Here is a 24,462-nt window from a genome sequence, read left to right on the forward strand (position 1 = left end):
TGCTGGATAGAATGCATAGATTTAAGCAACAGAAATGTATTCTTCAAGGTTCTGGAAGCCAAGGAGTCCAAGATCAAGGTGCTGCAGTGTCTGGTGTCTGGTGATGGTCTGCTTCCTAATGTTGAGATGGCTACTTTCTGGGTGCTCATAAGAAAGATGCAGAGCTCAGCCTGTTGGAGTCTCCCAGTCCCCCAGTCTCATCTCCATATACCATGGCACTGGGAACTTACTATTCATCACATGGGTTTGAGAAGGTACTATCATTTAATTCCTAGTACTTATTCTTTTGTTGCTTTAATTAATTAACTTATTTATTTGGTCTTTTGAGACAGGTGTCTCTGTGTAGACTTGGCTATCCTAGACTCACTCTGTAGACCAGGCTGGCCTTGAACTCACAGAGATCCAGCTGCCTCTGCCTCCCGAATGCTGAGAAGAGTTATTTAAGCCTGAGCATTCAAATGAAAGAAATCCATTTGCTATTTGGCCAACATGGGTCTGTATTTTCTCTTGCTGGGATGTGGACTTGAAGGAGGAATGAGAGAACAAGGCATGGGAGGGACCTCATTCAGCCATTTGGACCTGGTGGTTGGAAGCTGCTTTCTCTGAAGCTGTCTTACTTCTCTTCTGTGGCTCCAAATCCTACCTGGACTATGGCCAGCTTGCCCTGAGCCCCAGAGAAAACTTAGGGAGGGAGTGCAGAAAACTTAAAAGCCACTCTCCCTGGCAAGGTGTGGTACTCAGGGTTGAATGCACTCAAGGCTGCATTTGTCTAAAAGTCAGTGAGGAAGGTAGCCAAGGCTGCCAGGCCCGGGGCATTTGCTGCTTCCCCCACCCCCCACCTTGACCAAGTCATAGGCCTCATCCACAGGGAAAAGGGAGGGAAAGGTACTTGTTCAGGTGGCTTCCAGCTCTGGTATTCAGGAAGTGTAATTTATAGCTGAGCCAGCTGTCATTTATAGATGAGGAAAGGCAAAATTATCTTCATTACCCTGCTTGCAGTTCTGGTGCCTGCAAAGTCACTGGGTCCTGCCATGTCTAGAATTAGCTCTGAGCCCTTGGGCTTTTAATTAAAGGGCCGGATGAGTTAAATGGTTTATGGTTGGCCTCGCATCTTCAGGGAAACATGGAGGGAGGTCCTTGTTCTTCCTCTTTGGAAATCAGCTGCCTCTCTGGTGTGAGGGTGTGGCTCGGGAGTTTAGCAGAGACTTCCAGGAAGAGCCTGTGGCTAAGCTTCTCCCTCAGCTCTATAGACACTAGGCCCTGGAGGCTCTCCACAGTAGGTGTGCAGCCTGCTGCTGGTCTTTTCCTTGGGAGAGCCTGAGTTGAGGCAGCCCTGTGGGATTCTCTTGTGGTTCCCTGTGCTCACCACAGCTTGTTAGTGTTCCTTAACTCAACAATGTGTTCCACTTTGGACGGTTTGTGCTAAATGCATTTCAGTCCTTGGTGGTACAGAGAATAAAAGGATTGTCTTTTTAAAAGTGGTATTTTGACTGTGTTGGAAGCAAGGCTGCCTGCTGCATGTCTCTGACAATTGCCTCCCCAGAAGAGTGCTGGGAAACCATATCTTCCCAGCTCCCTCAGCTCCTCTTTGAAAGAGACTTAAATAAAATTGTCCTTCTGACCAAGGCTGAGAGGGTCAGCAGGATAGTGATTATTTATCTAAGCTGGGTCTCTTAGGCTGTAACTTTATGCCATCCTTCCCAACACCTTCTGGAAGAAGACAAGTTTGGTCTTTCACAGGGTGTCACTGTGGGGGATATACGTGTACTGGAGGCATCCGGTGGGAGAGTACGACTTGCTTAGACCCATTTACCTCTCCCACAAATATCTGTGGTGGGCCTAGCACCAAGTTAGGGTGAGAGCTCCATCTCCCACCCATGTACGTCAGAGATGACTCAGTGGTTACATGCACTTGTGGCTCTTTCAGAGGATGCAGGTTCTGTCGCCAGCACCCACCTAGGCTAACAACTTTCTGTAACTCTGGATCCCGGGGATCCAAGGCTCTTTTCTTGCCTCCATAGGCACTTCACACTTGTGGGTCACAGATGTACATTCAGGCAAAACCATCGTACATATAAAATAAATAAATAAATAAAGAGGCAGAAATGAAACAAAAAAGAGGCAGATAATAGCATCTCTTCTCACAAATCCATTCTGCACTGTGGAAGTCAGTGTTTAATTAATTAATTTGGTAGGATAAAGAAAATAGAATTGATTAGAGTATATGTCCATTTCCACAGTGAGAACACTTCTATCATTGCTGCTTTCAAGGTTTTGCATAACTTCACTGAATATGACATTGGGAAGAGAGACAGTTGAGTTTGAGCAGTTATTAGAGCTTCTGAGTGCCGTGAACTTGTGTATGCTGTTCGTACAGCGACCAGCACTCTTCTCACTACTGTGATGCTCTGTGATGTTGCAGGACCTTTGATCCCATGGTGACCCCTGAGATGAAGAACTGTAGAAACCTGTCTCTTGTTTAGTGTGGTTGAGCCCTAACACACACCTTTAATCCAAGAACTTTCTGTTTATTGTAAACAGGTGATTAAGATGTGGTTCAGCTAGCCCTTTAATCCAAGAGCTTTCCCTACACAGGATTTAATAAAGTTAACCCTAGGTCAAGAGGCAGAGCAAGAAACCAGCTGACAGAGATTAAAGAGTAGGAGGGACTTTGAGTTGAGGAGTATTTAAGACAGTGTGTAGAAGTAGAAGGAGCCCTTTATCTCTTTAACTCTTGGGCTTCTCGGCCTTTGGCTTTTGGATCTTGAGCTAGCAAGGCTTTGGCATTGGGTTTTTTTGTTTTTTGTTTTCCTTTTCTTCCTGGGTCCCCCCCCCCTTTTCTTCCTGGGCCGTCAGCTGAGCTAGTGAGCCTTTTGGTCCCTCTCCATCTGACTGTGAGCTAAGTAGGAAGGTCAGCTGGATGCTTTCTCTGCCTCTCTGAGCTAGCAGGTTTTTTACCCCAGCATCTGGCTCCTGAGTCATTATTGGTAAAATAGAAAGATCTGTGAATTTTCCTTTAAAACAATGCTGTGGGGGAAAGCTTTAGCCCATTGTGGATTTTTGGTCACCTCTTCTCATAAGTATGGAATGGCTCGGCTGGTCTCCCTTGCCTGTGAAGTGACTGTTTCTTTCCAGTCCTCGTTTAAAGCCTTTCAGAAGCAGTATGATAGCTCTTGGTGCAGGAGCCTCAGAATATTCACCTCAGGACAGAATCTCCCAGACAGAATCACCTCTGGGTGGGGACTGGAGTACTGTTTCTCAATAGTGACTGTGTTGAGGGTAAGGTGCCTGAGAGGGATATGTGGGATCTGTAACAAGAAAGATAGTATTTTGTAAAGTGAACTCAGAAGCCTCTTGCCCCCTTGTTCCTTGGTGGAATGGTTGGTTGTCATAGAAATGTAAGCTTTTCACCTGGGCCATGGCTCAGTGCCAAGCGCTGCTAGGCAGCTCTGTGCATTGTTCCTGGAAGAGTGAGAAGGGTCACAGTTGATGTCATGTCATTGAGTAACTCTGAGAGTAGCCTGTGGCTGGAATATGGATAGCTCCAGGAAAGAGCTAAGTGCCCTAAGTTTACAGTGGGATTTTATCCTGAAGGTGATGGGAGGTCCTTGAAAGATGTCTAAGTAACAAAGACATGTTATCAAAAAATATATATATGTGTGCTTTACAAATTCCCTTCTCCATGCAGAAGTCAGCATCACAGCCTGAGAGGGAGGAAACTGGCCACGAATTTTGAGGAACAGTCCAGTTAAAAATTGATGAAGCAGTCATGAACACTAAATGGCAAGAGGTCAGAAAGGTAGAGATCCCTGTGAGCTACAATAACAGTGGGAATCTGAAAAGACTTCCTGGAGGAAGTGACTGCTGCTGGCTCTCAAGGATGACGTAAAAGGCAGAGGGACATCTAGCCTGAGAGAACTTGAAGCCGTATAGTGACCACCTTTGAGTTGGGCTGACTTCGTATGAGTCTCAGCAAGTATGAGCTCATGTATGGAGGCATGTGAGCAGTTGTTTTCAGAAAATGGAATTTGCTAGAAAATGATGGGTCTGGAAAAATGGCAAGAATGGTGTGAATGTGTGTCCGGTTCTTGTCACTACTTTTTTACTTCTCCCCTCTTCTCTCTTTACTTCCTCCTTTGTCTTTTTTTTTTTTTTTTTTTTTTTTTTTTTTTTTTCCTCCTCGACAAAGTGTGAGGTGCCAAGGGTCTTGATATGAAGGCACCTTGTTCCTTGTTTCTCAGGGATGGAACAATCTTTTGGTTTCTGAGGGTGAATGAAGTGCTGGATGCTGATCATGTGACTCCCTCCAGATTTTTCTTTTCCCCACAGCAGGAAGCCCAGGGCCCAGAGCAGCTCTGCCTTTGTCTAGAGCCCAGAGCCAGTGTTTTTCGGGCTAAAGGTAGCCTTGTCAGTTCTACTGATAAGCTAGTTTCCAGCTGTCATAGATTGGTCAGTCCTCTGTCAGTCTCTTACCAAGAATGATGTAAGGGTCCTATTTCCCTGGTGCCTCCTTTTGGGCAAGACCACACTGCCTCAACCTGTTTGGATTACAATATGGACCTATGCTATATGAGAAATCTACACAAAGCACCTGACATAGCTTCCAAGTGTGTGGACGGAGGCCAGGGCCTTGGTAGGTCCAGCCTGGCTTAATTCAAGTGTTATTTGCTATGTGAAACCCATGTGGCTTTGAGTTCCTGGGTGCTGAAAGACTGCAAGATAGACTGGAGCTTGCAGCCCACTGGGGTAGCTAGAACTTTAATAACCAATGCCTGTCACCACAAAGCTTTCCGCTTGTGCTCAATATCACACAAGCGTGTGCCCTTTTCTGACTTCCATACTTTACGGAAGTGGCACTGCCTTCAAACCCCTAAAATCTTTTACCAGATGGCCCAAGGTAGCTTTGCCTCAATAAATTAGGCCAACCCTGTTTGCTCAAGTTCAAATGGTCACTTTAAATGCCAGATAGCCCTAATAACTCTGGAACGGAGCTAGGAGTTCTATCATAAAAGAAAGACCAACAAGGTTCAAAGAATACATTTGTATGGAGCTGTTTGACCAGAACCCTGTCCTCACTGTACTGTGTATAGATAGTGGCTGCCCACTCTGCTACCTTTAAGTCCTCCTCTGGAGCCACTGAATGCTCACTGTCCTTGGTGACGTTGCATTTAGTGAATTAAGACATCCACACTCCTCTTTGATACAGACCTCTTGACTAGTCACAGTAAAGAGGAGTGGGATGCTGGCCGACCATGTTCATCCCATGGTGGACGTAAAGAATAAACACAGGTGGCTGTGATTTTTGGAAAACAAAATTTCTCTGATTGTCAAAGTTGCCCAGAGAGGCCTGCAACTATGCCATCGCTATATGAACAGCATTATTCAGCCAAGATTTCATTGAAATATAAGAAAGTAAGGACTGACTAGGGACTTCCCAGCCAAGGCCAAGTTCAAGGACAGACCCAAGGTTCCAGTGCTATAATGAAATCAACACTGTGACTTGCGTATCCCGGAGATGGTCAGGCACAGATTTTATGCTAGCCTGTTTCTGTCTGTCTTACTGCTTAGCTTCCCTGCAGAGACCACATAGGATGTCAACTGTTATCATCTCTGACTTCCTTAAGTTGTACCTCTTACCACTTCCCAAAGGTGACATACCTGGAGTTGCTTCTCTAAAGAGAGAAGAGGGTGCCTGGCATTTAATTGTCTTTGTACTCCAAGTGGTCAGAGGAGGAAGCCAGCTGCAGGCCATGTGCCTGCCTTCCCATGAAGTACTTCCCCAGGCCTAGCAGGGAGCTGGGCAGTAACCCTTGGCTTTCAAATACCCTTCTACCCTGACCAGAACAGAACCCAGTAGGAATAACCCTCCCTGTCTTTCGGAAGGCCTCCAAAGCACTTTGCCCTGCATTTGAGGGAGACAATGCATGCATACACAACTTCTGGGTTTTGGCCCCAGTAACTGTAATCCCATTGACATGAGCAGAAAGATCTGAGAGTTGGATATGGCACTGTTTGTTCTTTTTTTGTGTTTTGACTTTTGGATATATTGATCTTGCTACCTTCTCTTAGCCCTCCCTCTACTGGTGAACTCCTTTTTCTCTTCTTTTCCAATTAGTCTTTCTCCTCTTTCCTTGCATGGGTGTGTGTGTGTGTGTGTGTGTGTGTGTGTGTGTGTGTGTGTGTGTTTTCAAGGAAGCCTTGTACAGGATTGGACTCATCGCTTGCTCTACCGTTCACTTTCTTTAAGCCCCAGGAAACATTGCGGCTGTAAAAAGTGTAGGGTTCTGTTTGTTTGGCCCAGTGAAATTCATGGTACCTGGCAAGAAAAATTTTATGCCAGATTGGGGAAATATGTGTATAGAAGTTCATGTGATACGCAGATATGACTTGCTTAGCAAATGTTAGTTACTTGCTGTGCATCTTTCGATTCGTTTTCTGCGTAGTAGAGCAGCTGTTCAAATACACAGAGCAGTCAAAAAAAATCCCTTTAAAAATTGGTGCTCAAGGGAAGAGTTCATATCTTTTACTAGTTTTCTGAGGGGGGGGGGTGGAGAACTGTTGCCACTAAGAGGTAAGGGCCACCTACTGCTGAATCCCAGTGAAGTCTTTCATAACAATATTTTTCTAATGAGAAGCATGGATACCATCCCAGCCACATGCCAGAGATGGACTGTTTTACCAATTTAGTCCCCTCATGGTGAAACCATAAAAACTACACAAACAGCAGCCAGTGGAAAGTATCACCTCTCTCCCTCTTCCTCCCTCTCTCCTTCCCCCCTCTGTGAAATCTGTTTTTAAAAGGGAGGGGATCTGGAACATATCTCAGTATTCAAAATGCTTGCTGTGCAAGTGTGAGGGCCTGTGTTCAGAGCTTCAGTACCCATGTACGTGCTGCACAAGCATGGTGACCCACTTAATCCCAGAACTCAGGAGGCAGAGACAGGGGCTCCCTGGGCGAGCTGACTAGATAGACATGACAAAGAGGTGAGCAGGGAGGTCAGTGACAAACTACTGAAGAAGACACCTGATGTCAACCTCTGGCCTCTGCACACATGTGTACCCACACATTTGTGCATACAAGTATATGTGAACAGGCATACACACACACACACACACACACACACACACACACACACACACACACACACACACACGTACAGTCAAAGCCTTCTCAGTCAGGGCCAGCAGCCACTCTTCAGTCAGCCTGACTGTGAGGCTGCATTTTAAAGTCCCAGTTGCTAGAGTCAGAATCCAGTCTGGCTCCTATTCCCAAACTGTTGATCCTCAAAGATGCTGTTGCTGTTGTCTTCAAGCCTTGGTTTCCCCAGCCGCAGAGTGAATGAATTGGACACGTTTATCTCAAGGATGTCTTATAGCATCAGTTGTTCCTGATCCTGTGATTTTTCTCTGCTTGGCTTAAAAATTGCATTGTGATGGGAGAAGGCCTGGAAACTGTCTGTCTTAGTAACATGGCTTTGATTCCCTTTCTGCAGAGTACCACTCCCATACGGACAGAGACCCTCAGGGACTGGTCTTGATTTGGGGAAGCTCCTTCCTGTGGCCTCATAGCTGCTCCGCTGGTCTGTCCCTTCAGCCTGGATTGGTGACACGCGACCACTGGAGATATTTCCAGGTAATGAACCCTGAGTTTGAGGATGGCCGAGGGCGATAGCTAGCATATGGGTAGGAAGTGTGTAATGTGCACGTTTGGAGGTCACCGGGAAGTACAAAGCTAGGCTTGTCATCATTGATTAGAAGCTGTGGCTCCTAACACTGTGTCTAAAGAAAAACAAGATGAAAAAGGACATGATTAAAAATTGACCTGAATTCCAAGGAAGCTGTGGCTAGGAAGTGGTCTAAGGCCTCTGGGCTGTTTTAGCTGCAGTCTTGACGGTGTCTGGACAGCTTTAGGTGTCTGGGATATTTAGGCATGGAACAGCAGTTAGCATGACATGTAGGCAGGAGTAGAACAGAGCTGGAGTTTCATTCATTTAAGATGGAGCACAGCTGAAGCCCTCTCCACCTTTGTTACCTCAGCAAATGTAAACCAGCAGAAGTCATTTGGTAGGCAGCTTCCTGGGGTGGGATTTCAGTGTCCTGCTGGAGGCCTGATTTGCATCCCATTTGCAACATTTTCAGGGAGAAATTTGGTTTATAGAGTTGTCATCCAAGGGCACTTAAAATACACAGGCTATAGTGTGCCTTTCTCATCGCCCCTTTCCTGACTACCTATTTGTTTCTCTCATAACCCTCTCCCTTACCTAGTCCCAATAATATTGGAGAGTGTTCATCTTCCTATGAATAAATAGCACATGACTACATCTATTTGAATTTCTTGACTGAATTTGCATATGACATGGGGCTGACAAGCCTCACTATTTGACTAAAGATCAGCTTCCTGGACTTGAACTTATTAGCACATCTTCCTTAGGCAGACCTGGGACACCCACCACAGCATGACAAGATTAGAAAGGATGAAGGCAGCATTCTCACCCTGAGATGACTGCCCATTTCACTCTCTCATCAGTCACTGGGGTTTCCTGCTTCTACCTCCTATGCTGAATGAAGCTCTTTTTCACAGAGATGATCTTCAGTTTCCTTGAAAGCTAAAACCAGAAGGAGTTCAAGAGCTTAAGACCGAGGACAGAGCCAAGTCAGGTGATCACTGAGGCACCCAGAATCTTAGGCTCCACCCTTGTTTCTTGTGTGTTCTTTGGTGAATAGCCCAGCGTTGGGCTCCCTGAGCTGTGGTACCATCCAGAGGAAGGAGAAAAGCTCGGTGAATTAGAATGACCCTAGCGTGTGCTTGGCTGTGTGCTGACTCAGGGGCTCTGCTTACATCCTTCTAAGCTGCTGAGCCTGTGTCTCTGCTTGTAGCACAGGGATGGTGCTTATGTCCAGAGCCTGAAGGACATAATTTGTTGGTATAGTTTCTTCCTTCCAGTGAACCACAGCAAAGGTTAGATCCTTTCCCCACCCAACTTTTGTAGCGATACTTAATCATAGCTCTAGCCCCATAATGGATTCTGTGAGCTGCGTGCCTATAATCTGTGGGCAGACATTGTCCCCAACACCAGTCAATCCCCAGCAGTTAAAGGAGGAAGAGAGGCTGTCATCAGGTCTTACATTCCAAGTCTTCTCCTTGGCTTGGGCCAGGCCACCCTCGTTAGCCTAGGTATTTGGAAAGCTTTCTTTCCTTTCTTTCTTTTTCTTTTTTAAAAAAAGGTTTATTTATTTATTTATTTATTTATTTATTTATTTATTTATTATTTATACAGTATCCATCCTGTACATAAGCAAGCCAAAAATGGATACCAGATCTCATTACAGATGGTTATGAGCCACCATGTGGTTGCTGGGAACTGAACTCAGGATATTTGGAAGAACAACCAGTCCTCTTAAACCTCTGAGCTATCTCTCCAGCCCCTTGGAAAGTCTCCTGTGTGCACTGCCATAGGCAACGTCAAGACCCAGCCCTCTCCTAAACCCCCTGCGCATATCTCTTGTTCCCTGAACTACCAGTTATAAATGTTCTCCTTTTCAGGAGTTTCTTGCCTTTTCAGATCAGCTCATGCCTGTGGTCCAGAGGTAGGGCCATGTGATTTGGGGCAGGTGTTCTGATCTGGAACTCAGCCAGAAACTTCAGTTCCAACTATTATCTCCTCCAGATGACTTTCCTTGGCTGTTAGCTGTTAAGGGTATTTGAGACACACACACACACACACACACACACACACACACACACACACACACACACACACACCCGGCCATCCATTCATTCAGCAAATATTTGTAGAGCATGCGGTATGTGGCATGTGGCAGGTGTTTCTTAGTGCTAAGGGTAGCAGTGCAGAACGAAACAAAGTTCCTATTTGCAGGGAGCTGGCATCTGTGAAAGGCCAGGGATCAGGAGCAATTAGCATGTGCGCAAGTATTATAGAGGATGCCTTCAGCACAATAGGAGAAGTACAGCAAAGGAAAATAGCTAAATAAAGCTGAGCCAGAGGGCCAGACTGTCCCTGAACAGGTATTGCTGCGACCACAAAGGTTGGGCAGGAGACTTCTGACAAGGAGTTCTCTCAGTAGGAAGAGAATGAGGGACAATGAGGTGAGAAGGAATTGCTGAGAGAAAAGCTCCAGGGGAATCCTGCATGGCCCCCACGGAGCTAAAAGTAGCTGGTGGGGGTTGGAGCAGAGGACTGCAGGCAGAGTGGAAGGAGGTGAAGGCAGGAAAGTGTGGGCAGGTGGTGAGGATCCTTGAAGGCCACTGTCAGCTCTTCAGTGTTTATATGTCCTGATTCCTTTACCATTCCTCTCTTTTCCCCAGTCCATCTCAAAGCCTCATCCCTAAATAGACACGAAGATAAGCGCTCTTACCCAATGGAGGATTAGTCATCCATTCAAAAAGCCTTTTCTGGACTCTGGCTCCTAAGACTGGAGATGAATGGCTCTTTGGCTCTGGCCTTTAGGAGTCTCCCTGGTGCTTGTTCAAGCTTTGTGGAAAAGTTCATCAGTAGGTTAGGTCCAAGTGACTAGTTGTCCAAATTTGATCAGAGTACAACCAATTTGCTAGAGTGAGATTCTCTCCCCGCCCCTCCCCACTCCGCCCAGATGCACCCAAAGGTCATTTCTACCAATGCTTCTGGAGCTCATTTACACAGCAGGCTTCTCTGGGACTTGCCTTCAGGCTAAGGGGAGATGAGTTCACTCCATAAGTGTTTGGATCTTCTCGGTCAGCACACATATCAATCCTCAGCAGAACTGCTGATGAGAGTGTGCGCCTAGGCTGCGCTTTGTTTGTCAGGCCGTGTAGAGGGCAATGCATAGTTATCAGCAGTGAGGCCAAAAAGCTGTCAGGGAACCCAGGAGAGGCCGCTGACTCAGACCCAGTGTAACCAAAGGCCAGAGTGGAGAAGCTCCCTGGGGGTGTTTTTCCTCTCAGACCTAGCCAGGAAGTCTACAGGTAAAATGCTAGGAAGCCGAGCAACTCCATGGCGAGGCATGACAAGTCTCTAGGACACAGAGCAGCAGGAGCAATGGCCGTGGCTGCAGATGTGGACTTGGCTTTCCCAGTGGCTGCTGCCGGAATCTGAGAACCCTCTACGGAAGCCAAGCTGTGAGTGTAGGACCTCGTAGGCCAGGCCAGGTGGGTTGAACTTAACTGAGGACTTGTGCAGTGATCTTGAAAGGTTTTAAGGAAAGATGGAATGCCAGGGCTGGGGAGGTATGGTCATGGGAGTGCAAGGACCCGAGTGTGAGATCCGGAACCCATGGGAAACAGATCCAGGTGTGTGTGTGTGTGTGTGTGTGTGTGTGTGTGTGTGTGTGGTGGGTCACACTTAAAATCCCACCACTGCTGGATCAGAGACAGATGGTCCATAGGGCTGGCTGGCCAGGGAGCCTAGCCTGCTTGGTAAGTTCCAAGCCAGGGGTAAATCCTGTCTCAGGAAGGTAAAAATAGAAAACTACCTGGTCAGTTCTTGAGGAATGGAACCCTCTATTACACACACACACACACACACACACACACACACACACACTTTTATATTTAACGATTAAGGCACTAAGATATAAGGTAATACAGTATAATAAGGTACCAGGCAGCAGATATTATGCTGTAGAGGAGTTTATTAAATGAGCATGGGGGAGAAGAAAAGGGAAGAGAGGTATCCTAGAGAGAGGAAAGAAGAGGGAGAGAGGGAGAAAGTAAGAGGGTAGAGCAGGTAGAGGGGGTAGAGAAAGCGAGAGAGCCACATGGAGGTGTGTCCTTTTATATGGCCCTGGACAGGGCCATGCCCCCATGGCAGGTAAACAATGACATCACAAGTAGGCGGACTGAAGCAGAATCATAACACACACACACACACACACACACACGCAAAATATATGTGTATATAAATATACATGAGCATACACAAACACATAGTCACACAAAAACAAATATATGTAAACCCAAATACACATGCACATACCACACACACTCATAGACACACACACACACACACACACACACACACACACAGGCACATATGCCCAAACACACCACAATTATATGTGCACCCAAATATACATGAACACACACATACAAACACATACTCACACACACACATGCATGCATACACACACATAGGCACACATGCACATACACATAGAGGCACACACATAAATATATGTACCCAAGTACATATCAACATACACAGACACACACACAGAGTCCCACACACTGGATGGCCTCATAGGATTGGGGGTTTCAGAAAAGAAAGGGCGTGATTTCCTTTGCCCCCTTTCTCCCCTCACCCACCCCAGTTCCTTTGAATGCTGGCTTTACTCCTCTTCTTGTTCCTAGAAGACCCAGTTTTCTTGGGTCTAAAGGAGATCTCACATGTGAGCTCTACAGAGGGTTCATGGGGTGGATGGATACAAAGGCCTCTCCCACCACCCAATGAGTGGGGAGCTCTGCAGTAGGCCCTCCCACCACCCAGTGAGTGGGGAGCACCCTGCTAGGCCCTCCCACCACCCAGTGAGTGGGGAGCACCCTGCTAGGCCCTTCCACCACCCAGTGAGTGGGGAGCACCATGCTAGGCCCTCCCACCACCCAGTGAGTGGGGAGCACCCTGCTAGGCCCTCCCACCACTCAGTGAGTGGGGAGCACCATGCTAGGCCCTCCCACCACCCAGTGAGTGGGGAGCATCATGCTAGGCCCTCCCACCACCCAGTGAGTGGGGAGCACCCTGCTAGGCCCTCCCACCACCCAGTGAGTGGGGAGCACTGCGGCAGGGTTCTGGTGCACCGGTTGCTGTGAGAGATGGGTGGATCTGACATCCTCCTTCTTACAGGCAGACTGCCTTTATACTGTTCTTATAGAGGAAGAGACTATAGACTTTGGGTCCTTTACATTTTCCTTCAGTTGGAAAACAAATGCACAATTTCCATCTCTTAACCCTTTACCCACTAACACTAACATAGAAGTTTCCCTTTAGAAGACAGACATTTGTAAAAACAATCAAACAACAACAACAACAAAGAACATTATGTTTTTACCTTCAGCCATGCACTGAGCTCAGCCTGTGAATACCCAGAACTGGACACAATCAAGGAGTTTAGGGTTAATTGACAGCCACAATGGAGCCAATAGTCAGAGGAGCAGTGTGGAGGAAGTGATGCGGAGGGGATGAGAAACATGCTGTCTCCCCACAGATATACCAGAGGTCTCAGGAAGGTCCATGTGAGCTGGGCACTGAAGAATGAGTAGGAGTTAGGAGCTGGAAAAGAAGGGCTCCTGGTACAGAGACACCATCTATAAATAGGGAGCAGCACACAAGTCTCCGCATTAGGAGTGGGGAGAACAGCAAAAGGACTTGTCATGCACACATCATGCCTCCACTTGCGTTTTACAAATCCATTAGGAGCTACCTCCTCAGCCTCCCACCAGTTCCCAGCGCTGACGAACCAGTAGCAGACTGACAGATTTGCCGTGCTCTCCTCTCTGACCCCATGGAAGAGTCTGTGAGCATAATGAGATAAGAGGCACCAAGGAAAGAAGGAGAAAGAGGATGGGGGGGGGGGCAAGCAGAGGAGTAAGAGAAGGGGGGGGGAGGAGAGTCTCTGTCTTGCAAGTTGTACTGCGATTCCCTAGTGGTAAAATGCAGCTTCCTAAAGATGGGAATCTGTTCTTGCTTTGGGAGTATACAAACCAACCCTTCCCTCTTTTTCTAGGAGAGAGACAGACAGAGAGCTGGGGGTGGGTTAGATGTCTAAATACGTGTGTGTGTGTGTGTGTGTGTGTGAGAGAGAGAGAGGGAGAGGGAGAGAGAAGGGGGTTGTGCATGTACATTCCACATGCATATGCGTATATGAATATATATGTATGTGTTTATACACATTGTATTAGATTTATTCTGGAACCTAGTACAGAGCCTGGTTAAATTGACTTTCTACTGCCTTTGCTGGCTGGAAGATGAATAGGTGGCTGAGAGTTAACCTTGCCAGCTACATACCTCTTTAGATAGGCCATAGTTAATGCACTGTGTGCTATTTTTAAACCAAGAGAGGGCACTAAGATGCCCCCCCCCCTGAAAAAAAACCTGAAGCTCAGAGTGGTGACATGGCTCACCCAAGGAAGTCAACATCCAAACTCTAGAATCACACACACCCCCCCCAACACACACACACACACTGCATGCCATCTTTTCTATAAATCATAGCAGTTTCTGGTCAAGTGAGGTCTTTTTGTGTCCTTGGACAAGTCTCACTTAACGAAATGCAGAACTGGATAGAGCCATGGCAGACAGAGACTCTGGAAACTCATGCAGCATCTTGCCCTGCAGGTGTCTGCCCACGTGTTTCCAGGAACAGGAAATCCTCTGTCTCACGGCAAGGCCTTATGAGGAGGCTGGGTCTAGCTTCAGATGCCATGGAACCCTCCAGCCCTCATGGCCATAAACAGCTCAACAGTGGGATTCTGAGGGCTGTGTGCATTGCTGCTCTGATGGTGTTTCCTGGGAAATCCCTTTCCTCTCTGCACCCAGGGCTTACCTGCCTTTTGCTTCTTGGTATCTCAGTTGTCCTGGCGCGTTGAGGTTAGAGGTGGATCCACGCCATTATGGATTCTCTTTGCTCAAGAAAAGACTTCAGTCCAAACTTTCTACCACCCACTTCACCATGGGAAGAGTGTCTTTCTTTGACAAAAGGCTTTGAGAAGCGAGAAAGGAGTGGCAGGGAGAAAGGAGGGGCCAGCTGCTAAGGGTTCTTTTTTACCCTATGGTGCTGCCTCCTTCTGGTGCTTCTTAGTATTGCAGGACACCAGTAGAGAAACTGGGGTGGCAGGGTCGGGGGTGGAGGGGATACTGCCAGGAGCCCAGTTCAGCTGCAGTCCCTATTCAGCCCCTGGACACATCGAGGCTCTACATTTGTTTCTCCTCCTCTGGATTGGGAACTAGTAGAGGCAGATTAGGGTTGTGTGGCTAAGCCTCTCTGTTTGGTCACTGAAGATGCCAACCCTCTGGCCTTGGGATGGAGATGTTAACTTACTTGGAATGTAGGAAAATATTCTGGGGTTGAGAGTGTCTGATAGCTGGCAGAGATGCCATATACAGTGGCTACCCCTTTATTTCAACTAAGGACTCTTGCTTGGCTACCACTGCCTCTCACCGGAACCTCTTGTGAGCATTCCAGTTCACTGAAGCAAAGGATCGGCAGTCTACCACGTGTCTGTCTACAGTTGTAGTCACATGGGGTACAGGCGGCCTGGAAATTTGATCATGTTAGCAGAGTCATTTGCACTTGCTTCCTGGAGTACCCATGTGACAAACAGTGGCCATATTAGGGGATGGATGGCCTCTGGCCTCTCGGATTTCCTTCTAGAAACAGGCTTCTGCGCAGAGGAGCTTTTTGTTTTGTTTTGTTTTGCTTTGCTTTGTTTTTTTCAAGACAGGGTTTCTTTATGTAGCTGTGCTGGACTCACTTTGTAGATCAGGCTGGCCTGGAACTCACAGTGATCCTCTTGCCTCTGCCTCCCAAGTGCTGGGATTAGAGGCGTGCCGTTCAGCTTTTGAATGCCTGCTCACTCAGCAGCTCCCAGCAACAGAATATTGGATCCCTAGGCAGTGAATGCACAGAGATGAAGCCAGCCACAGCGACTGTGAGCATGCCTTGTCAGCTGTCTGTAGGCTGTGACATCCAACCAAGGGAGAGTGGTAGGCCATCAGAGGCAGGAGCATTCTTGAACAAGGAAGTGCTCAGAAGAGGGGCAGAGGTTACAGAAGGTCAGGACAAATCAGTAGGCTGTAGGAGTGCTGGCTGGAGGGGTGGCCTAAGGGTGACTCAGGCCTAGGACTAGAAAGGAAAACTATTCTGTTTAGATTTTTTTTTTTTCAGTCAGTGGGGCTGTCACTTCTATCTGAAGCCCTGGCTGTAAGTCTGTAAATCCTTCTTCACTGGAGGACGAGGATGTAGCAAGTGAAAGTGTCAGGGGAGGGGGGATGGGAGGAGGGGCGGAGAGGGGGGTGGGGGTTGTCTCAGCAGGAGGGACTTAGCAGGCAGCACTCTGTTCCAGGACTGGCCCAGCACATGCCCCTTCTCTGTGCAGCCTGGGCCCGGCTGGCCTGGTCCCCTTGAAGGGCTCAACAAAGACCTGCCTGTTCCTTTCATGACATCAGATCTTACCCTCAGGATTTCTCTGTCCTACTGGGGCAAGATCTCACACAGTGATAATAGAAGGAAAGGGAAGAGATGAATCAAGAGAAGACTGTCGCAGACGTCACCATGCCAACGTGCTGGGCCTGGGGGTGGGGGAAGATGATGCCTAGGAAGGGCATTTTACCAGCTCATACCCGGGCCAGGTTCCAGGGGCTGGGCCATGGGTCTCTGTTCAGCTTGTCCCCAGCTGCCTGCTCAGTGCGTATGAAATGCTAGAGTTGGATGAAATGATTTCTTCATGAAATGCACTGATTCTTTTCTGCCTTCTTAATCTTTTTAAAGTATTCCACTGAACAAACTGACTTTTTTTCTTTTGCTTTTTTCCCCCCTGAGGGCACAGGGTCAAACTTAGTAGTCCTGGCTGGCCTCAAACTTGATTGTTTTTGCATCTGCTTTCTAAGCGATGGGATGACAGGCATGTGTCACCAGGCCGGGCTGGATTAACTCTTATAGCAAAAATGTATACTTTTATGGAAATCCCATAGATTTCCTACACCTGCAGTATAGAGGGCTGCGGGTGCCCCTTATATCTGGTGGTATGCATGCGCGTGTGCGTGCGTGTGAATGTAGACAGCACAGTCTGCAGTGGTGATAATTTAAAGTGTGCCAACGTTAGCCATGCATTCTCAGGCTCGAGGAATGAAATAGTGTATTTGGAAAGGCAGCCCAAGGCCCGGCCCATAGTGCCCACCCACAGATCCTATCCCCATGTACATTTTCATCAGCGCAAAGCAAGAATCAACGAGCCTACTTATTAGACAAAATGCAAATTAAGCCAGCATGAGGGCATCTCCTCATCAGTCTAGGGAGTCGGGGGTAAGAGGAGAATTGGATGGTGGAATTCCAAGTCCTTTTAGTGGAGTGCAGTGGTCCCCGACCTTGAAGCACCTGGGCACCGTCTAAACAGAGGCAGGGCTTGCAGTTCCGCATATGTGATGAATCTGTGAGTGGACACCAAGGGTGCTATATTAGGTTGCTAACATCAAGGGTGCAGGAAACTCTGAGGAAAAGACTTTATATATCACAACTAGAAATAAATTACAGCAAAGTCCTTCCTGGAATTACTTATGGGCAGGAAAAGCTTACTGTGACCATGAGGACTTGAGCTTGGGAAACTCAGAACCCCACGTGGAAATTCTGGGTGTGGTGGTATAAGCTTAGAATCCAAGGGCAAGGAAGGCAGAAACAGGGCTCTTCAGCCAACCACTCTAGCCTATTGGTGGACTTGAATGGCATTCTTAGAGATGACACCTAATGGCGTCCTCTAGCCTACACACACACACACACACACACACACACACACACACACACACGTATGCATAGTAATTTTTTTTAAATCTGCTTTTCAGAGGGACTTGAGGAATTAGAAAGGGCCAGAAAAGAGCTCTGCATCCAACCCACTTTCAAGTAAAGATGGCTAGGAAGAGAAATGTGGCCCTTGGCTGTGGCTCTGGGTGGTAAGGGGCAGATATCCTGGGTCTCCATTGTCCCCTCAGTTAGTTTCCACCCTCCAGTGAGAACTAAGTGGCCTGAGGTTGTAACATACTGTGATAGTTTGCATGAGGATGGGCCCCAGAGGCCCATATACTTGACTGCTTGGTCCCAGACGGTGGAACTGTTTGTGAAGGATTAGGAGGCGTGGCCTTGTTGGAGGTTGGAGGCAGTGTGTCACTGGGAGTGGGCTTTGGGGTGTCAAAAATCCATGCCATTCCCTGTTGTGGAATATTTATTAGACACTAGAGGGCTTCTCTGCTGTAGCTACTTCCCAAATAATCGAGGCAGAGACATTTTAGGTTTATAATAAGCTTTAAAGTACAATAACTGGGCAGATATCAAGCCTCTAATCTATTTTGCTATTTCCCAGCTACACACGCCCAAGTTATTTGCCATAATTGTTCCTGCCTGAGCTGCCCTGTTCCATCAGACCAGCCCTCATGGCTGCTCATGTCATGGTCATTACTGGCCTGTGGTGACTTCCTTCTCTCAGGCTTTCTCTCCTGTTTCCCTCGCCCATTGTAGTCCTCTTCTGAGACTTCAAGCCCAGGAACCTAAGCTCCGCCTACCTCTCTTTTGCCCAGTTACAGGCTTCTAGCAAGGTTTATGCAACAAAAGCCAGTTTTTAACATCTGAATACATAGCACCAGACCAACCCCCAACAATTCCCAATGAACTCTCTCTGCCTCATGTTTGTGGGTCAAAATAAACCCTAAGCTACTGCCTTGGTGGCATGCTAGCCTGCTTGACGCCGTATTCCCTTCCATGATGGTCATGGACTCTAAGTGTCTAAGACTGTAAGCCAGTTAAACCCTTTTGTTTATAAATTGCCTTGGTCATGGTGTTTGAGCACAGCAATAGGAAAATAACTAAGGCACAAAACCCTGAAAACCATTTTTTTCTGCTCACACCTGCAGTCAATCTTGGCAGAGAAGTGCAGTTAATCTGAGGCCAGTTTAGGCTTATAAGTGTGACCTTGTCTGAAAATGATCAAAAGGAAGGGGGAGAGAGAGAGAGAGGAGGGGAGAGGGGTGGGGGAGAGAGAGAGAGAGAGAGGGAGTGAGGGGAAGAGGAGAGAGAGAGGAGAGAAGAGAGAGGGAGAGAAGGAGAGAGGGAGAGAGAGAGAGAGAGAAAGAGAGAGAGAGTGAGAGAGAGAGAGAGAGAGGAAACCCCTTTTGCTAAAAAGCGTTGACTCCTCACTTGGGCCCACAGGAAACTGTATGGTACCCAAGGTATGACACACACCACACCCTCCCCCCGCCCCAGATGAGAGCTACTATGTATGATGGAGAGGCTATGCTATGGAGGAGACTCTCTTATGGGAACCTGATTGGTCGGTCCTGTTTTATGATAACAGTGATCAAGATTATGTAGGTCCTTGACCTCCTTACAGGACAGAAGCTGAAGTCCTAGTGGGTTGGATGGCACCTTGGCCAGGACTGCTTGGCTGTCTTGCTACTACCCCAGTTATTTCTCTATTTAGACCCGAAGCTCCTGTCTCCTGAAGAAGAGTCAGAATCACTGGCAGAGTGTTGCTTGTGGGTCTGCTGGAGACAGAACCTTTGCCCAAGAACTCTGGGTCCCAGGACCCTTCACTCAGCTGGACTCTCAGTTAGGAGGCACCCAGGACCAGCTCCATACAAGGCACTGTCTTCCAGTGGACCTACAAAGTAGCCCAGATAGCATCCCAGGCCCTCAGAGAGTGGCAGGCAAACCAGCCAGACTGCCTGAGTGCTCAGTATGGCCAGCAGACACCACCCACCCCGGGAAGTCTAGTGGCTGCAGAGTCTGCGCGGGTGATGGAGTGTGGCCAAAGAGTCCTCAATAGCTGGGCTGGGCCTAAACAGATATCCGGAGATAAACTTTAAGGGTTTGTTTGTTGGGTTCCGCCATGGTCTTGGGTCATTCATCTAAACAGGGGAGTTCCCGGGAACTGTGTTGCTTCTCTTGTGTATTTCAAAGCTTCCTCCAGAGGCGTCTTTTGTGGAAGCTACAGATGGAAAAAAAAAATTTTCCTCTTCTGATGGTATTTCAAGTGGATTTTTCAAGTATCAGTGGTGTGTGTGTGTGTGTGTGTGTGTGTGTGTGTGTTTACATGTGTATGTTTGCATGTATGTGACTGTGTGTATGTTGTATGTATGCGTGTTTACGTGTGTTTGTGAGAGTGAGGGGTGCATGTACCTATGCTTCAACAAGAGGAGGAGAGCCTGTGTCCTGCTCCATTACCCTCCTTCCACCTTACTCTCTTGAGACAGGGTCTGTCACTGACCCTGGAACCATTTTGTTGGTAGGCTTGGGAGCTAGCATGCCTGTGGTCTGATCCACTCAGCCACCTGTGTTTCCTTTTGCCCCAGATAGAATGTGCCCAGGGCCAGCTCCACAGGAGATGTTTGATTTTGGTGTCTTCCCATGGAATTAAACAACAGCCCAGACAGAGTCTCATCTGCCTGTGCAGCCTGCAGGCTTTTATGACCACACTGGCCTTTCTGCGGTGCTGGGGATTCAAACCCAGGTCCTCCTGCTTACACAGCAAGTGTGCTTACCCACTGAGCCATCTCCTAGGTCCCAGGATCTTGAGCCGGGAAGCAGCTTTGCGGATCCTGTAATAGAATTTCAATGCCCTGTTGAACTCCTACACTTCCAAAATGAAGTCAGGTCAGCCATAAGGCAGATGTTTTCCTTCCTGGAAATAATGATTTCAAAAATTAATCAAAGGAGGCAGAGGAGGGTAATTACTGAGCCGAATGACTAAATCTATTCGTTTTTCCCTCTCAAAAATCGTGACTCCATTTCTGGCAAACCAGTCCTCAAGACTCATGATTCTGAAATTACTACGTAGGAGTAGGAATTGAGTGTCCATGTTAAGTATTGTATGTTATAGCTCTGAGTTCAAAAACACTGCCCTGAAAAGAAATACTATGTAGAGCGATTTTGCAGGTATTGAAGCTGGTCCTGCTTTGTTCTCTTTGTAAACTGGTTTTGTACACAGAACCGGGCAGTCATTTTTTTTTTTTTTTTTTTTTTCATGTGAGGCAATCGCGCCCTCTAGTGGACAAAGTCCTTAATTGCAAGCTTGCCTATCTAAGGCCCTCATTTTAGCAGAAATAGCTAGTAGTATAAGGACTCAAGATCAAACACAGCCACTTGCGTTCGAGGTTCTGAGAAGAGTTAGGTGAGGTGCTCTGTGTGATGTACCTCATGGTGAGCACAGTGGTGACGGTCAGAGGCTGGTCATCGGATTAGGAACACTTGGCTTTGGTGGAGGCTTGGGCGGGAGAAGAAAGAGGAGAGCAGGGACATTGGGTCTCTGGGATTGCGATGGCAGGACACTCAGTGTCAGCTCTGATATGAATTTGGAGAGGGACTGAAGAGGAGTATGTGTTCCTATCTGGAACAGAACCGTGAGCAGTGCCCACTTCCCTGAGGTTGGAGTCCGTAAGTTCGATTCCTGAAACATTCATTCTGTGGTGCCAGCTCGATGCCTGCTCACCGCACAGACGGCACTGTGGCACAGTGTCGTCATCTATGAAGCAGTCACCTGCTCTGCTCTGTGTAGGGCCGATGTGCATGTACTTACTCATTTGACTTTTCGACCACTCTTCAGGAATGGCAGCTGAAGCTGACTAAGTCCCACCTCAAACACCTCACCAGGCACGTGCAGAAAACCTGAATATGAATGTTGACATTGAAGCTGTGTAAAGCAGGAGGCTAGTCCTATCATGCAGACAAAAGGCAAGGATGAGGAGGGGTCCTGAGTGAGTGGAGCTGAGAGGTGGGTGGAATTAAATATGAGCTAAAACATCGATAGATCCATTTCAATTAGACTTATAATTTCTGGACATTTTGGCAAAGACTATGGCTCCTTCTAACTAGATGCTGCCATCCCCTGGGCAAAGTAAGTAACTTCAAAGGCCTCTCTCTGGGTCACTAGTAAGAGTGCTGTGGATGTCATAGCTTTGATATTTATAAAACATTCTCGACTTTTAATGGCTTGGTGTTACAATGTACTATTAATAGAAAACAGAGAGACATAATTCGAGTTCCTGGGGCTGGAAATGTCGCATGTCCTCAATTACTTCTAGAGTCCCGAGGGGGAAAGTTTGAGTTATAGAAGTATTGTCCTAGCCCTTAGATATAGCCGGGCAGTACGGGTAGTGGAGCCTGCTTTACCAGATACCTAGAAATGATTTGTAGTTAGCATATTGGTACCTTTCATGATGCAGGATGACATGGGTATATGAAGGGCTGGACAGCAAGTTCTTTGTGTGTTGTTCCATCCTGTGTAGTTTCTGTATTTCTTCCTTCTAGAAATAAGTTCTTTGTGCCCTGTGCATCCTTTGTACCATGGCTAGGTACAGCATCGTTCTTGCTGTACCTGACTGTCACCACTGTCCTTCCTGAAGAATTTAACGTGCACCCAGTCTGCCGGGAAAGAGCCCGCTGGTCCTCAGCTCTGTGTCTTATACCCGAGTGGTGTCCTTTCTCTGCCCAACATAAGCTTGTGGCTTGGCCATAGTTTATTTAGATTGTTTTTGGGAATTTGGGCATGCTCAGTGGGTACATGCTCAGGGAAACAGGGAAGAGTTTCGGTGACCATCCAGCCACCAGGTCGTAGATGATAAAGACTGAGCCTCAGTGCAAGGAAATGACCTTCCCCAACATCGACTTGGCCAGCGCGTAACGGAAGTGAGATTTAGACACAGTTTAGCTCACTGACTTAGATGCAGGGTAACCACTGACATCTTCCCGGTACCAAAGGCCTGAGCTACGTTTCTGCCCTGCTTGTTGAGTGCAGATTTCTGCACAACCAATCCCTAGCCAGCTTCCCTATGCTCCCACCTTTGCCACCCCAGAACAGACCTTCTGTTTTATGGTAACGGTGACATGCCTCCCTCAGGAAAACTAGGCTCACAAACGTGCGCTTCCTTTTCTTCCCCTGGGATAACTCGTCACTCCAAATGAGCCTCCTGCTACTTTCTGAAGCCCACATCCTAGTGTGGCATCCAGGAAGCTTGCTCAGCTCCCCCTTACACAATCTTTAAAAGGGGAGTCATACTCAGTGTTCTGCAGTGGAACCCTCAAGCTGTTTTACGGCTTCTTGGGTGTGGCTTCTATAAGCTCAGTCTCCTTTCCTCACCGCCACAAGCCATGAGCAGTATGTTAAGCTATTTTCTGCTTCTCCAAACATGGAGTGACATAGTTTCGGTCAAATGAGTAGATCAACACAGTGGCTTACAGTGTGAGTTTCCTGGGATGCCCTGTGCTCAAATCCTGGTTTTGCCAGTTGCTGCCTGTAACTATACAAGCTACTCAACTTATGTCTGTATTCTTACTTGTCAGTCAGAGACAAGAGCAGCGCATAGCCTTGTGGGTGCGATTTGACAACATCTATGAAGTGTTCAGCACGGTGCCTAAGCCAGAATACATAGAGTGTGTGGAGCTGGGTGCGTTAACCAGAGCCCTATGTAAGAGAGAGTAGTCAGGTTCATGCTGTCTTGGCTATAACTCAATGCACATGAGCCGTGCGCTCTGACTGCCAACACTTCCCAGGACCATCCTGGTCTCATCAGTGGAAGTGTAGGGCACAGATGGAGGAAAGCTGGAGGCCTGATGCTTGGACCACACTTGAGGAACTGCAGTCATAGTACCAGAACCTTGCTTTGATATGAGAAAGGGTGATAGAGAGAGAAGACGAACAGAAAGAGGGAGAGAGATGGGCAGGGGGCAGAATATGAATCTCAGGGAGCCTTGAGAATTTCCGCTTCCCTGTGATATGGAGGAAGGAATATGTTTGTTTAAGAGGAGTCACTACAGCAGAATAGTGGAGGGTCTTTTGTTTATTTCATACTATATTTGATGCATACAGATAGATAGGTATACACAGACAGACAGGTAGACATGTATATACATACATGCATACATACATACATACATATATGTACATACATAGTCACACACAGACAGACAGATAGATAGATATAGAGATAAATTGCCTACTGTGCCACGGGCTCTTTTTAAGAAATTTAAGGGCCTATAAATTAGGAGAGATCGATATTTTAAAAAAATTAAGAGCCCCCAGGGGACAGTGTGTGGCAAAGTATGACTGTGGGCGTGATAGTTAGGCTGGGCTCCACAGGAAAGCAAACTGAAGAGAGACCTGCAGAGAAGCCCCTCAAACAGAAGGACTAACAAGCATGACAGAGAGCTGGAGTCGGGGGCACGAGCTGGAACAAACAGGGACAAGGCCAAAGTGGGTAAAGCAGAGCAGAGAAGCCGTCGCAGGTAAGCACACCACATGGGATCTAGCTGACTGTGGCAGCCACAGTCCTTTAAGTGAAGTGGGGGTCACAGGAGAGATTTAAGCTGAGGGGTGACGTGGGGTGATTTTGAACACTTGCGTGTCCGGAAGCTCATTCAGTTGCTGTCTTCTGAGCCAGAGAAGACCATTCACAGGGCTGCTTTTGAGGTGAGAAATCAAGCCTTTATTTCTGGCCTTGATAAGTTTGAGATCCTTTTGAGAATCTAAAAGTCACTTCGTTGTGTGGACTTCAGGGGATGGGGACACAGTGGGTTACAAACTGAGATGTCATCAGCACTTGTACTTTGGGATCTTCTTAAGAGAGTCCTCATAGATATCAACTGTGAAGAGAAGAGAGCCCCGTCCCCCATTAGTCACGACAGAACTCAGGCTAGCTGGTCTTAAGGGGGATGGCAATTGTGGCACCAGCCACTCGTGTGTTTGGCAGCGATAGAAACCGTACATCACTCAGT

At 47.4% G+C, this 24,462-nt stretch overlaps 1 protein-coding gene across 1 annotated transcript in view; it reads left to right on the top strand.

The window, feature by feature from the left end:
- Positions 1-7,468: 7,468 nt before the first annotated feature.
- Cyria (CYFIP related Rac1 interactor A) overlaps positions 7,469-24,462 on the top strand; it is a 61,773-nt gene continuing 44,779 nt past the window's right edge. Inside the window, exon 1 of the mRNA XM_051143446.1 lies at positions 7,469-7,633. The gene's annotated coding sequence lies outside the window, so the exon portion shown is untranslated. The remainder of the gene's footprint in view (positions 7,634-24,462) is intronic.

This window comes from Acomys russatus, chromosome 1 (assembly GCF_903995435.1).
Source record: "Acomys russatus chromosome 1, mAcoRus1.1, whole genome shotgun sequence".
Lineage (NCBI taxonomy): Eukaryota > Metazoa > Chordata > Mammalia > Rodentia > Muridae > Acomys > Acomys russatus.